Source organism: Microtus pennsylvanicus, chromosome 7 (genome assembly GCF_037038515.1).
Source record: "Microtus pennsylvanicus isolate mMicPen1 chromosome 7, mMicPen1.hap1, whole genome shotgun sequence".
NCBI classification, from domain to species: domain Eukaryota; kingdom Metazoa; phylum Chordata; class Mammalia; order Rodentia; family Cricetidae; genus Microtus; species Microtus pennsylvanicus.
In genome coordinates this window covers 25,826,582-25,841,853 of record NC_134585.1, presented here as the reverse complement: position 1 = coordinate 25,841,853, position 15,272 = coordinate 25,826,582, and the positions used below count along the sequence as shown (strand labels likewise).

The window sequence follows — 15,272 nt, the reverse complement described above, 5'->3', positions numbered from 1 at the left end:
GAAACAGCAACCAAGACCTTCACCAAGCCAGCCTTTTCTCTCCAAAAAGCCAAGCTGTTGAGTGTTGGCTCACGCCTGTAATCCCAGCACTTGGCTGAGTGAGGTATGAGGCATATCTTGAGTCCGAGGACCACAGAGGGACATTATATCTCAATAAAGCAAAGTGACCCAAGTGTCTTCTGCTTCAGCACTCCTGTGTGAGGCTACCCAGGCTGGGATGTGGTGGCGTTCTGAGCAATCTCAGGAGCAGGGTGTGAACATCAGTACTGGAAGCTGCGCTTGGTCTGGATATCATCGAGAATCTGCTGTAGTTCCTCATCTTCAAACGCCCTTCCAGACTTGAAATCAGAGCTTTGGACTCCTCAGCAGTCTCTGGGCAAAGATTAGCTGAACAGGCCAACTCAAACTTATGTAGCTTTTTCTGGAAAAGCAAGCTACGAACACTGGCAATGGTCTCTCTATTTTTGAAACAACTGAAACGGGCTGTATAGTTCAGGGTTTTCATGCAAACCTCTGAAAGCTCCTGTTCATCTTCTGTGCTCTCATTCTGCTGCTTTCGATGCTCCAGAAGCATGTGAACTTCAGAGTTCAGGAGTGTCTCCACTGTCTCAAACTCTTTCGGAAAGAAGAGTTGAGTGGCATCTTCTTCAATGTCTGCAGCCCGAGGATCACTGCCGCCGGCCGCCATTGTTTTAGAATGTACCTCCACGCTCCCCCTTTGAATTTATGGGAATCACTTACAGGCTACTGTCCAGGTAATCTGACAATGGCTATGAACTGAAACTTCAAAAATTTCAGGAGTTGCTCAGTTCTGAGTGCATTCTCTCTTGGCTGGTCTTCAGTATCTACTGGAATCCCAAAGAATGTGGCTCTTGTTCCCAGGAAGGAAGAGAGATGCGAACAAGGTGTGGACCAGAGACAAATGAGCCAAAGCCACTCCTTAGGTGTTCATATATTCTTCCAGCAGAAGGTGTGCCCGAAATTAAATGTGTGTCTTCTGCCGTCCGGAACTGGATTAAAGGCCTGTGTCTTCCCAACAAATTCAATCATCAAAGGAGTGTCTTTTCCTCCTTGAGATTGAGAACAAACCAATCAAAAATGATCCTTTACAGGTGTGCCCTCCATTTTTGGTTTATAGTTCATTCTAGTTGTAGTCATGTTTGCAAAAAAAAACATCTCTCACAATGGCAGAAATCCCTCCATATAATTGAATTGACCTTGAGATTAAGGAGCTTAGCCTTCATCATTTGCTGTCTGTGCTTTCTGATTTAATTTGAAAATGTTAGTGGTTCAACCCATCACCCAAGCCTTTAAAAAAAACTGCAGTGTGTCACACAGTGTATTCTTCTGTCCACTCAGGTGTACAATGCAATTAGTCATTAGACTTTATTTTTTGTTTTCATTAAATTCTTCTACTACATTTATTTTCAGCTCTTTGGATTTTAGGCTCTATGGTGCTTTCTAATTTTTGGATTTTGTAAGAGGCTTTATGTGTATAAAGGCCCTGGTTGTCCTGGAACTCCGTGTGTAAACCAGGTTAGCCTTGAACTCCCAATCAGATGTGGATGATTCTGCCTGAAGGATGTTGGGATTAAAGGTGAGAATCAGAACCGTTTGACAGTTTCCGGTTTCTTATGAATGATAAATATCAGATCAGCACTGGGGCATATCTCAGATATCACACAGAAAATGGGAACCTATTTTTGACAGGGCTTTGGAGTGAGGATTATGAAAGGTTCCTTGTGAATTCCAGCCAGCCAGCCACCTCTCTTCCCTTGAAGTCTTCCTCTCTAAGGTTTGCCAGGCTCTACCTTTAGGATTGTAGCTGGAGACAGCACCACTGTCCCACCCTCACCCCCTCCCCCAAACCCCACCAGGTGAGTCTCCCAGGAGAGCTGGCAGTGCTTACTGCAGTCACAGCACCTCCAAGTTACAAGCTCCAGGTAGATAAAAGACTGTCCTATTTAGGGATGACATCTGCTTCTGCAGAACCAGCTTGTGGAGTAGTTGCTAGTGTGTGTGGACTGAAGTCTTTGGATCTTGTAAAACTTTAAGACAATTCTGAAGCCATTTCTGACAATTCTGAACCTTCTCAGCCTCCGTGCCATAGTGCTTCCCCTCGTTCCCTGGGGAGCAAGGACCTAAGAGCCATATATGCACATATGTTTCCAGAAATTGGGGCAAGATAACCTTTAAGATGTTGACACAGTTCCTGAACAATTCCCCATTCATGTATGTTTTTATTCAGTCCCTGGGAAATGGGGTCCAAATGACCTCTTACCTCATCTGTTCTGGCAACAGTTCTCCAGCCAATTATTGGTAACAGCCCTTTCTAATAAGCGCAAATCATAATACTAAAAGAACAAGCCCTTTTGCTTCTGTAGCTTTCTCCATTAATAGTAGCCTGTTCCAGCTATTCAAGGTCTCTCAGCTTCTCGAATGCTGAGAGACACTGTCATGACAAAATTAATAAAATTCTCATGCGTTTTTATCAGTTGTGGTGTGAGAGGTAGTCTCTAGCACAACTCCTCTTCAGTGTTTGCATTCTAGGGTCAAACAATCTAAGCCTTGATGGCATCAGAGTTGGTCAGCCTGCTTGGGCCTACACCAGTCATGCAGGGCTTCAGAAAATTTCTTTGTTTCACATTCATTTCAGTTTTCACTTTGAATATTATCTAAGTTTTTATCCATTTTTAGGTGGTTTACTGATTTTATATCTAGGTTTTGAGTTTTATATATTGAAAATATTCTCCCACTATTGGATATGGAGTTATGGAAAATGTTGTCCTGATCTATAGGTAGCCTCTTTTGCTGATTGGTGTTGGGCCTCTTATGGACTAGTATCTGACATTATTTATAATGCCTCTTTGTATTTGCACCACAAGAAACCAATCTATCTTCTTTTCTCAGACACACCAGAGGTTTTATTGGTTTATTTTCTTTTTTCTCACTTCTACACCAGAAAGGAGCCCTGGTTGTTTTATCATGTCTGTGATCAAGCCTCAGTTAAGAATCAATTTTAGTCAGGTGCTGGTGACACACACCTTTAATCCCAGCACTCAGGAGGCAGAGGCAGGAGGTACTTTGTTAGGGCCAGGCAACTCTAGTCTACATCAACTAATTACTTGGCAGACTATAAAGATACAGAGAAACCCTGTCTCAAAAAACAAACATCAGCAAGCAAACAGTCAAAAAAATCATTTCTAGAAAGGAAGGGTTTTTCAGCACTCAGATTTTCAATGACATAGAAATATATGGGGGGCAAAGTATCTTGTTATTATAGAGCTGGGTTATTTGTGCCTGGTGACATTGCGTGCATGTTTATGGATATTTGTACTGAGCATGCCCGAGAACTACAAAAGTGTTCATATGTGTGTGTGTGTGTTTGTGTGTGTGTGCGAATGTGTGTGCATGTTGTGTGTGCGCGTCTATGCAGTTCTCTACTTTCCAAGACCTGACCTGTTTATCAGGTTATCATTTGTGGTATTTTGAAGTATTTGCCTCCTAATAGGAAAGGCATTTGCAGATGTGGATTAGGTGGAGTGGTATGGCCTTGATAGATGAAGTATGCCACTGTAGAAGCAGGCCTTGACCTCTCATCTATGCACAAGCCATTGTTAGAGTATCAGTTCACTTCCTATCACCGAAAATTCACGTGTATGTAGAATGTCTGTTTACACACTACAGTGTTGAACATCATGACAAAGGACTAAGCATCTGAGAGTGTAGTCACCCAATCAAATTATTTCCATCATTAGGGTTGCAATTATCATTATGTTTCTTTGCAGCAACAGAACCATAACTAATATACAGTTGATACCAAGAACTAGAGTCTTTCTGTGATAGGTGTAATCGTGTTTCTGATGAAGGAATATGCACTATAGTACTGTGGATTAGAAAAACAGTTCAAAGGTTTAAGTGCTCCTCTTAGGGTATACAATTAGGAGAAAAAAGACAGCTGTGCTGATTGGGATTTGAAGGTTGTGTGACTTCACTGAGAGGTTTCAGAGGAAAATAAAATTAGTTTATTCCCTAGGTAATCTTGTGATATATTCATGAAGAAATATCTGGGTTTTGCCCTTTTCTGAACAGTCTGACCAAATATGAAGTTGCAAGATTGGAACTGATCCTTATGGCAGAGGAAATCTCACAACAACACCAACAAAAAAGAATAGTATAGTCTCTGACAAGCTGTTGTTTGTAGTCACACTAAGTAGTATTTATAAAGAAAAGAGGCAAAATGAGCATTAAAAAAATGAAAGATGTAGAAAATTTAAGTTGAAAAGAGCACCAGGAAAGCCATAGAATGGAGTTGAATCTTGTGTTTAAGGAGAAAAACACATTAAGATATGAAATAAAGGGAGTGGTGACATAAGGGCAAGATCAACCTAGTTATTAATAACTAGTGAAAAGGTATTAAAGAAAAGCTTAGAGCCAGGTGTTGTGGTATATGCCTTTAATCCCACCTCTAGTAGGGTATGTGCTGATGGATCCCTGATATTTTGGCAACCTCAGTATCCACAGCAAATTCCAGGGGAGTCAAGCAAAGTTAGTGAAGGAAACAAAGAGAAACCAAAAATTGGTGAAGGTGTAATTAACCACGAACCATGATCTAGCTAGTTACAGAACCTGTCCACCTTAGCTACATGGTTCTGACATTAAAGTTAAAAGTAGAAGAACGGCATTTAAGTATCTTGCCTTTCACATAAAGAAAGTGGTTGAGGCCAGGCATTTGTCAAGAGTGACACTCAATGGAAGCCTATAGTTAAATTGTGTGAAGGTGTGAACTTGAAGCTTGTATTGCCAGAGTACACCAAGATTTTTTGGATGGAAAAAAAAACGTGTTTTCGGCACGGAGGTGAAGAGTCCGTGGCATCCAGATGAATGGACGCAGAGAGGCCAGACGCGATGGAGAGACATCACATTCAAGAAGAGGCTTTGGGGGACCGGCACTGGGGCAGACACAAGCAGCAGGGACCAGCACGGAGGCAGAAGCAAGCGGCATGGACAGGCGTGCAATAAGGAGAGCAGATCCCCCTACTACTATTAAAACAAAGATGTAGGCCTCTGGTTAGCCAGGTCACTGGCAAATGGGGAGCCTGGTCCTGTCCTGAAGACACTTCGGAGGGGTGAGAGGGTTCTTGGCCTGCAGCAGGAACCAGGAGACAGAGCGAGGGCATTTTGTAAGCAGAGCCCTTGGCCAGCAGGGAAACCTGATCCGGTTTTAAAAAGCCCCATTAGATAGGATCAATAGGAGGAGATGGGCAGGCGCCAAGGCAAGAATTCACCAAATAATCTGAAAAACAACATGAAAACACCAGAACCCAATGATATTACAACAGAAGTATTTGAACAACCTAACACATAAGAAGTGGAAAAAAATTGACTTTATGAAACCAATAGCGTCCCGTAACAACATGTAAAAAATGCCCTTATAGAAATGGATGAGAAGTATAACAAAAAGTTTGAAGAAATGAGTAAATACATACATGATACCCTGGGAAACCAAGAAAAAACGATCAAACAGGTAATGGGAACAGTTCAAGAATTGAAAACTGAAATGAAGGCAAGGAAGAAAATACAAACTGAGGACCAGCTAGATATGGAAAATCTAGGTCAGCGAGCAGAGTCTACAGAAACAAGCATAATCAATAGAATACAAGAGATAGAAGAAAGAATCTCAGATACTGAGGACACCATAGAGAAAATAAATGAACAGATCAAAGAAAACAGCAAAGCCAACATATTCTCAACAAAAAACATTCAGGAAATATGGGACACAATAAAAAGACCAAACCTAAGAATAATTGGAATAGAAGGAGGAGAAGAGTCACAGCTCACATGCCCAGAAAATATTTTCAACAAAATTATGGAAGAAAACTTTCCCAACATAAAGAAAGATATTCATTTGAATATTCAAGAAGCATACAGAACACCAAACAGACGGGATCAAAGAAAAACATCTCCTCGCCATATAATAATCAAAACACAAAGTATACAGAATAAAGAAAGAATATTAAGAGCTGCAAAGGAAAAAGGCCAAGTAACTTATAAAGGTAAACCGATCAAACTTACACCTGACTTCTCTATGGAAACTATGAAAGCCAGAAGGTCCTGGATAGATGTACTGCAAAAGCTAAGAGACCATGGATGCAAACACAAACTACCATACGCAGCCAAGCTATCGTTCATTATCAATGGAGAAAACAAGACATTCTGTAGTAATATGAGGGGCGGGGCTGCGTCCCCAACACCCCGGCCACCTGCACGGCTACCTTTACCAGAAATAATTACATGGACACTGTATTCTTTTAAAGACTGCTTGGCCCTTTAGCTCTAGCCCTTACTGGCTAATTCTGATATCCTGATCAACCCATTTCTAATAAACTGTAGCACCGGTCTTACCGGGAAGATTCTAGCCTAAGTCCATCCTGGGTCAGAGCTTCATGCGTGTATCTTCCCTGGAGCGGGGAGCATGGCGTCTCTCTGAGGCGTCTGCTCCCGAGAGGAGAGCTGTCGAGTCTGAGCTCACTTCCTCTTCCTCCTGGCATTCTGTTCTGTTTACTCCACCTACCTATGTCCTAACCAATAAAATGGGCCAAGGCAGTTCCTTTATTAGCCAATGACCTTCCTCCATCAACATTCCAGGATAAGAAGAAATTTAAACAATACATAGCCACAAATCCAGCCCTACAGAAAGTAATAGAAGGAAAATCGCAACCCAAGGAATCCAACACTGCCAACACTGCCTATAATAACTCAGGCATCTAGCGACCCTTCACTAGCACATCTCAAAGAAGGGAGACACACAATCTCTACTACCAAAAGCAATAAGAATAACCGGAGTAAACAACCACTCGTCATTAATATCACTTAATATTAATGGGCTCAATTCACCTATAAAAAGGCACAGACTAAAAGATTGGATACGAAAACAGGATCCAACATTCTGCTGTTTGCAAGAAACACATCTCAACCACAAAGACAGGCACCTACTCAGAGTAAAGGGCTGCGAAAATGTGTTTCAAGCAAATGGTCCTAAGAAAAAAGCAGGTGTGGCCATACTAATTTCTAACAAAACTGACTTCAAACTAAAATCAATCAGAAGAGACTGAGATGGTCACTTTATACTCATAACAGGAACAATTCATCAGAATGACGTCTCAATCCTGAATATCTATGCCCCCAATATAAAAGCACCTACTTATGTAAAAGAAATATTACTAGAACTCAAGGCAGACATCAAACCACACACACTAGTAGTAGGAGACTTCAACACACCTCTCTCTCCAAGTTACAGGTCAATCAGACAGAAACCTAATAGAGAATTAAGAGAATTATTGGAGGTAATGAGGCAAATGGACTTAACAGACATCTATAGAACATTCCACCCAAATAGGAAAGAATATACCTTCTTCTCTGCAGCTCGTGGAACCTTCTCAAAAATTGAACACATACTTGGAAACAAAGGAAACCTCCAGAGATACAAAAAAATATCAGTGTCCACCTCTGTCCTATCTGATCACCACGGATTAAAATTAGAAGGCAACAACAATGCTACCCACAGAAAGCCGACAAACTCATGGAAACTGAACAGTCAACTACTGAACCACATCTGGGTCAAGGAAGAAATTAAGAAAGATATTAAAGTCTTCCTTGAATTTAATGAAAATAAAGAGACAACATACTCAAACCTATGGGACACAATGAATGCAGTGCTAAGAGGAAAGTTCATAGCACTAAGTGCCCATTTAAAGAAACCGGAGAATGCATACATTGGGGACTCAACAGCCCACCTGAAAGCTCTAGAAAAAAAAGAAGCAGACGCGCCCAGGAGAAGTAGAAGACTGGAAATAATAAAACTGAGGGCTGAAATCAACAAAATAGAAACACAGAAAACAGTCCAAAAAATCAATGAAACAAAAAGCTGGTTCTTGGAGAGAATCAACAAGATCGAAAAACCCCTATCCAAACTAATTAAACGACAGAGAGAGAACATGCAAATAAATAAGATCAGAAATGAAAAGGGGGACATAACCACAGACACAGAGGAAATTAAGAGAATCATTAGATCTTACTACAAAAGCCTATATAACACAAAACTGGAAAATGTAAAAGAAATGGACACTTTTTTAGATAAATACCATATACCAAAGTTAAACCAGGACCAGGTGAACAATCTAAACAGACCTGTCGGTTGCGAAGAATTAGAAGCTGTTATCAAAAACCTCCCTACCAAAAAAAGCCCAGGACCAGATGGTTTCAATGAGGAATTCTACCAGAACTTCCAAGAAGAGCTAATACCTATACTCCTTAATGTATTCCACAATATAGAAACAGAAGGGTCATTACCAAATTACTTTTATGAAGCTACAGTTACTCTGATACCAAAACCACACAAAGACTCAACCAGGAAAGAGAATTACAGGTCAATCTCACTCATGAACATCGATGCAAAAATCCTCAACAACATACTGGCAAACCAAATCCAAGAGCACATTAGAAAAATTATCCATTATGATCAAGTAGGCTTCAGCCCAGAGATGAGGGCTGGTTCAACATACACAAATCTATCAATGTAATCCACCATATAAATAAACTGAAAGAAAAAAGCCATATGATCATTTCATTAGATGCTGAAAAAGCATTCGACAAAATTCAACACCCCTTTATGATAAAGGTCATGGAGAGAATAGGGATACAAGGATCCTACCTAAATATAATAAAAGCTATTTACAGCAAGCCAACAGCTAACATTAAATTAAACGGAGAAAAACTCAAAGCAATCCCACTAAAATCAGGAACACGGCAAGGATGTCCACTCTCTCCATACCTCTTCAATATAGTGCTTGAAGTTCTAGCAATAGCAATAAGACAACATAAGGAGATCAAGGGGATTCGTATTGGAAAGGAAGAAGTGAAACTTTTGTTATTTGCAGATGATATGATAGTATACATAAGTGACCCCAAAAATTCTACCAAAGAACTCCTACAACTGATAAACACCTTTAGTAATGTGGCAGGATACAAGATCAACTCCAAAAAAATCAGTTGCCTTCCTATACACTAAGGAAAAGAAAATAGAGAGGGAAATCAGAGAAGCATCACGTTTCACAATAGCCACAAATAGCATAAAATATCTTGGGGCAACCCTGACCAAGGAAGTGAAAGATCTATTTGACAAGAACTATAAGTCTTTGATGAAAGAAATTGAAGAAGACACAAGAAAATGGAAGGACCTCCCTTGCTCTTGGATTGGGAGGATCAACATAGTAAAAATGGCAATTCTACCAAAAGCAATCAATAGATTCAATGCAATCCCCATCAAAATCCCATCAAAATTCTTCACAGATCTGGAGAAGAAAATAATCAACTTTATATGGAAAAACAAAAAACCCAGGATAGCCAAAACAATCTTATACAATAAAGGATTGTCTGGAGGCATTACCATCCCTGACTTCAAACTCTATTACAGAGCTACAGTATTGAAAACAGCTTTGTATTGGCATAAAAACAGAAGTCGAACAATGGAATCGAATAGAAGACCCTAACTTTAACCCAAAACCCTTGAACACCTCATTTTCGATAAAGGAGCTAAAAAATATACAATGGAAAAAAGAGAGCATCTTCAACAAATTGTGCTGGCATAACTGGATGTCAATTTGTAGATGAATGAAAATAGATCCTTATCTATCACCATGAACAAAACTCAAGTCCAAATGGATTAAAGACCTCAATATCAGTCCGAACACACTGAACCTGATAGAATAGAAAGTGGGAAGTACGCTACAGCACATGGGCACAGGAGACCACTTCCTACGTATAACCCCAGCAGCACAGACACTAAGGGCATCATTGAATAAATGGGACCTCCTGAGAGTGAGAAGCTTCTGTAAAGCAAAGGACACTGTCACTAAGACAAAAAGGCAACCGACGTACTGGGAGAAGATTTTCATCAACCCCGCAACAGACAAAGGTCTGATCTCCAAAATATATAAAGAAATCAAGAAACTAGACCATAAAAGGCTAATCAACCCAATTATAAAATGGGGCACTGAGCTGAACAGAGAATTCTCAACAGAAGAACTTCAAATGGCCAAAAGACACTTAAGGTCATGCTCAACTTCCTTAGCGATCAGGGAAATGCAAATCAAGACAACTTTAAGATACCATCTTACACCTGTCAGAATGGCTAAAATAAAAAACACCAATGATAGCCTTTGTTGGAGAGGTTGTGGAGAAAGGGGTACACTCATCCATTGCTGGTGGGAATGCAAACTTGTGCAACCACTTTGGAAAGCAGTATGGCGGTTTCTCAGGAAATTCGGGATCAGCTTACCACTGGATCCAGCAATACCACTCTTGGGAATATACCCAAGAGAGGCCTTATCATACAACAAAAGTATATGCACTACGATGTTCATAGCAGCATTGTTTGTGATAGCCAGAACCTGGAAACAACCTAGATGCCCTTCAATGGAAGAATGGATGAAGAAAGTATGGAATATATACATATTAGAGTACTACTCAGCAATAAAAAACAAGGACTTCTTGAATTTTGCATGCAAATGGATGGAAATAGAAAACACTATCCTGAGTGAGGTAAGCCAGACCCAAAAAGAGGAACATGGGATGTACTCACTCATATTTGGTTTCTAGCCATAAACCAAGGATATTGAGCCTATAATTAGTGATCCTAGAGAAGCTAAATAAGGAGAACCCAAAGAAAAACATATAGGCATCCTCTTGAATATCAACCTTCAGCAAGCGATGAAAGGAGACAGAGACAGAGACCCACATAGGAGCACAGGACTGAAATCTCAAGGTCCAAATCAGGAGCAGAAGGAGAGAGAGCACAAACAAGGAACTCAGAACCGTGAGGGGTGCACCCACACACTGAAACAATGGAGGTGTTCTACTGGGAACTCACCAAGACCAGTTGGCCTGGGTCTGGAAAAGCGTGGGATAAAACCGGACTCGCTGAACATAGCGGACAATGAGGACTATTGAGAACTCAAGAACAATGGCAATGGGTTTCTGATACTACTGCATGCACTGGATTTGTGGGAGACTAGGCAATTTGGATGCTCAACTTACTAGACCTGGATCGAGGTGTGGGTTCCTTGGACTGTCCACAGGACAGGGAACCCTGATTGCTTTTCGGGATGGGGGGCGGGACTTAATTGGGAGAGCAGGAGGGAAATGGGACTCAGTGGCATGGAAGAGACAGAAATCTTTAATAAATAAATAAATTTAAAAAGAGAAAATTTAAGTTAAAAGAGCACCAGAAATTCAGAAGAATGGAGTTGAATCTTATATTTAAGGAGAAAACCATATTGAGATATGAAATAAAGGGAGTGGTGACATCAAAGCCAGATCAACCCAGTTAAGTTAACAACTAGTGAAAAGGAATTAAAGAAAAGCTTAGAGCAAGCTGCTGTGGTACATGCCTTTAATCCCACCTCTAGTAGGCTATTTGCTGATGGATCCCTGAGATTTAGGCAAGCACAGTATCCACAGCAAATTCCTGAGGAGTCAAGCAAAGTTAATAAAGGAAACAAAGAGAAACTGAAAATTGAGAAGGTGTAATTAATCCAGGGACCATGATCCAGCTAGTAACAGAACCTGTCAGCCTTAGCTACATGGTTCTGACATTAGAGTCCCAAGTAGAAGAACAGCATTTAAGTATCTTGCCTTTCACATAAGGAAAGCGGTTGAGGCCAGGCATTTGTCAAGAGTGACCCTCAATGGAAGCCTATAGTGAAATTGTGTGAAGGTGTGAAATTGAAGCCTGTATTGCCAGAGTACACCAAGATTTTGTGGATGCCAGAACCATTGGTTATCTGAAAAGGGTAGCTGCTTCTCTTGTTGGGACCTAAAGCCCCACCAAGGAGGGGGACACCCCAAGACACACTCTCAGAACAGTTGTCAATAGCAAGAGGAATTTTTATTCTGCTGCTGTGGCAGAGATCCCTCAGCCTTGAGAGGAGAAAGAACCCTACTTTGTCTACTACAGGCCCTTTTAAAGGAAAAAAAAAAAACAAAAACCAGGGAGGTATAGTACAGAATCAAAGAGAAAGTCCAGAAATCATTTGTCAACTATTTTGACTAGTTCATTCAACAGCCAGCTAACTCTAATTGATCAATGCTATGCTGATTACAAGGAGGAACACCTGCAGGTCCTCTCACCCCAGATCCAGGTTCTGGGTCTACTGAAGAATGACTCCAAAGGGGATGGAAAGTACTCAAATCTCCAGTGCATATGTCGTCCTTTACCAAGGTAGTGGTTCCCAGGAAGGGGGGTGCAGTAATGCTAAAGTGCCCCAAAGTTTTTCACTCTAGTGTACCATCAGCCTAAGTGAAAATAGTATGTTGACAGTTAAAGCACTAGGGATAAATCCTGGTTCCACAGTCAGTGGCCGAATCCTCACAACTCTCGATCACATTCAGGGGTTCTAATTTGGTTTTTTGCAGGTTCCATTCTATCAATCCAGAGTCAGTGATCTCTCACTATCTCATATCAGCTATTCCTGTGGTTATCAATACCATGGTTTTGATCCCTAGGCTCGTTCTCTCTCTCTCTCTCTCTATTTTCTTTCCATTTTTTAATTGTGGTAAATTGTTTTTGCTTTATAAATAGTATCGTTCAAAATTTCCACTTTCTCCCCTTCTCCCATTTCACTCATGCTCCCCCTCTAAAGCTTCCCTCTCACCCACCAATCCTAAGAGAGGACAGGGAACCACCCTGCCCTGTGAGAAGTCCAAGGTCATCCCCCTCCATCCTGTTTTAGAAAGGTATGCATCCAAGTAGTCTAGGATCCCAAAAGCCAGTACATGAAGTAGAGACAAGTCCCAGTGCTATTATCATTGGCTTCTCAGTCTGTCCCAATTGTCAGCCACATTCATAGAGTCCAGTTTGTTCCTATGATCGTTCAGTCCCAGTCCAGCTGGCTTTGGTGAGCTCCCATTAGATCAGGCACACTGTCTCTGCTGGTAAAACAACCCCTTGCAGTCCTGACTTCCTTGCTCATATTCTCCTTTCTGCTCTTCAACTGAACCTTGGGAGCTCAGTCCAGTGATCCCATGTGGGTCTCTGTCTCTATCTCCATCTGTCGCCAGACAAACGTTCTGTGGTAATATTCACGATAGTCATCAGTCTGACCATGGGCCAAAGTCAGTTCAGGCAGCCTCTCCTCCACTGCCCAGGGTACTAGCTGCAGACATCCCCATGGAACTCTGGGAACCCCTCTAAAGCCAAGCCTCTTTCCAACCCCAAGTTGTCTCTGCATTTGTTGCATATTTTGGAAATTTCTCTTTGTTCTTCCTGGTTACTTATGTAATATTACTTCCCTTTTCAGATCTTTGACGGATTGAAGATTAGATATTTGTAGTTACTCTCGACATTGTTTAGAGTCCTTGAGATAGAATGTTTAGCAAAACTTTTGTTATATGTTTCTTGCTGATTATTATTTCTTTTTTTTTTTTTGGTTTTTTGAGACAGGGTTTCTCTGTGGTTTTTTGGAGCCTGTCCTGGAACTAGCTCTTGTAGACCAGGCTGGTCTCGAACTCACAGCAATCCGCCTGCCTCTGCCTCCCGAGTGCTGGGATTAAAGGCGTGCGCCACCACCGCCCAGCCTAATTATTATTTCTTATCTTTATTATTTGTACCTCTTGTATGTAGCTGTATTTGGTTTAGCTCTGTCTTATTTAGACAAAAGGGAGAGATGTAGGGGAAGGCCAGCAAATAACCTTGCTTGAAGGCCGGGGTCCACTGAAGTTATTTTTTCTTATAAAGATTGCAGGCGTGCTCCCCGCATTCACATCTGCTTTTCTGTTCTCCTCGGGAACCTCGGTATTGTATGTCCTTCCCTTATTAGTGCAATATTCTATAATAATTTCTATCTGCCGTTCATTTACGCCATAACATTTAATTAAGATATCTTATTCCCTGCTCCCATATCCGTCCTTCCTCCATCTCAACAATCCCACTCCCCCAATCTCCCCATCCTTCCTCTTCCCACTACTCTCTCTCCCTCTTCTATCCCCTACAACTTTTCCATGCCCATGCTACCAACTTTTGCCTGGCAATCTTCTCTGCTTCCAATTTCCAGGAGGATCTCTACGTGTTTTCCTTTGGTTTCACATTATTATTTAATGAGATGAGGGTGAAGAATGCGTGAGGCAGGAAATGAGAAGGGAGTTTGAACAGGAATAGCTATGCGAAAAGAAAAAGATCATATTATAAAAATCATTTAAAATGGAAAAAAGAAAGTATGTTGCCAGCAATGAGCCGAAAAAAGTTGGATAACTAAAAAGTGTTTAGGCATCAGACTTAAAGATGCAGAGTTTGGAGGAAGCACTGATGTGTTTGGTCGAGCTTTGCTTTGGTCTAGTATCTCCTCACTATGCTCTCTTCCCTAGTTTTTTAACAGAGGTGCATATCTTTTAACATTTTAGGCTGAAAGTGTTTAAAATGGCTTTTGTTTTTTAAGTTTTCAGCAGATTACAATTAAAAGATTATATGAACATCCTCAGAGTAGACATTCAACGTTTAGTTCAAACATTGTTGATACTGTGATATACAATGGGGGAATTTGAAGCTGCCTAAAAAGATATTTGCATTATGAAATTACTACAAATTTATAGGGTACAGAGATGAAAGGTGGAAGCTTGAATGTAACCAGCCACGATAAAAATCCAAGGGTGTGATGTTACTAGGAAGTGTGGCTTTGTTTTAGAATTGTTCCCTTGGTTTTGGATGTGTGTCAATGTGGAGTTGAGCTTTGAGGTGGCATACGGATTCAAGCCATGTGCAGTGAACTACACTACTTCCCATTATCTGTAGGATGAAAATTTACATCATCATCCACTCTCAGCTCCTTCATCAGCACCATGTCTTCATGCATGCCACCATGGTTAGGCAGGATGATCCTAGACTAAACCTCTGAAGCTTTACTTAGCTAAATATTTTCCTTTGTAAGTGCTCAATGTGTACTCCACAGCAACAGAAACTCTAACTCCACGCTGTGTGCTAATGAACTCCAGTCTATGTGTGGTTTTGTTACAAAAAAGTTTGTACCTAACAGAGGCTAAACCGATTCTGTGTGAGAGGACCATGGCAGTTTTGGAGGGAATGCACAGGAGGAATTGCCACCTACACTGTCATCCTCTTGTAGTGATTTGAATGTAGTGTAAGGACTCCTGTGTAGTACATAATACTTATCCATCCCTGTGTATGGGTGAGATGAAAGTAGAGAAATATAAAAGGAAGA

At 41.0% G+C, this 15,272-nt stretch overlaps 1 pseudogene; it reads right to left on the bottom strand.

Moving 5' to 3' along the window:
- Positions 1–238: 238 nt before the first annotated feature.
- On the bottom strand, positions 239–691 carry LOC142853689 (DNA-directed RNA polymerase II subunit RPB4 pseudogene; annotated as a pseudogene).
- Positions 692–15,272: the final 14,581 nt, after the last annotated feature.